At 66.1% G+C, this 988-nt stretch overlaps 1 protein-coding gene across 1 annotated transcript in view; it reads left to right on the plus strand.

Annotated features, from left to right (window-relative positions):
• Positions 1-988, plus strand: part of NOL4L (nucleolar protein 4 like) — a 47,530-nt gene that overhangs the window by 30,354 nt on the left and 16,188 nt on the right. The window lies entirely within an intron of this gene.

The following is a 988-nucleotide window of genomic DNA, read 5'->3' on the forward strand; positions in this document are numbered from 1 at the left end:
GTTCACCCCCCCCCCCCGGCGAGCCCTGCCAGTTTGAAAGAGCAAAGAAGGGGGAGACGTTGGAGTTCAGGTCCGAGGTCGGCCCCACCGGTCAGGTCGGCTGTCCTCTGCCTTTCCCGAGAGGCCGAGTCGCTCTTCGTCCCTGCAGAGACAGCTAGAAGGGTCCCGCGCGAGCGGAGGAGCGTGGCGAGGCCTCCGGTTGTGCTAGTGCCGCTTTGAGAGAGGGGTCTGGAAACCCACCCTGGAGGAAAGAAAAGGCTTTTGTGCTGGCACGGCTCCCCGGCACAGACCCTCGCCACTCGCGTGACGGGCCCTCCGAGCTCGTGCCAGGGCGCTGCGCCGCGTCGCGGCCACTCGCATTTCTGCCGTCACGGTGCAGCTTGCAGTAACAGCCGCTTGCAAAAACACCAGCGCGAGCCCAAGAGCCTCGGGCTCCCTGTGGGAGGATGTGAAACCTGCCCCAGGCCAGCGGGAGCCGGCAGGCAGGACGGCACTTCTCCTTCCACGTCCACGCCGGGCCCCATGCAGACTTTGCAGCGCCGAGCGTAGGGGGAAGGGCGCGGTGTGCGGTGGCCCGTAGGGCCCTGCAGAAGGGTCTGACTCGGGCACGGGGTTGCGCCTTCCCATTCAGCACCGCTGCCCCGGGGGTCCTCTCCTCTCCTCTCCCACAGCGCCCTGCCCCTCCGGCCACGGGGCGTCCCCAGCCCACGGTTTGTCCTGCAGCATTGGGTTCCTGCGCCTGTCATTTATTAATGATCTCGAATGAAGCGCCTTGGATCCCGTTCCCCGACACTGCAGCGCTGCGAAGGACACGGCTGAGGCAGGAACATCAGTGCTCCAGCAAGCCAAGATTGCTTCGCTGAAGCCGGAGCTCTGCCCCCTCTCGCACCTACCCCGGGCGTTACGGCACGGGACCGACTCAAACAGCTTCTTTCGGGACCGAGTCAGGCCCCTCGGTAGATCCCAGCCCCTGCAGCTTCTCTGAGGC

Source organism: Alligator sinensis, unplaced genomic scaffold (genome assembly GCF_000455745.1).
Source record: "Alligator sinensis unplaced genomic scaffold, ASM45574v1 scaffold1032_1, whole genome shotgun sequence".
In the NCBI taxonomy this organism is placed as follows: Eukaryota; Metazoa; Chordata; order Crocodylia; family Alligatoridae; genus Alligator; species Alligator sinensis.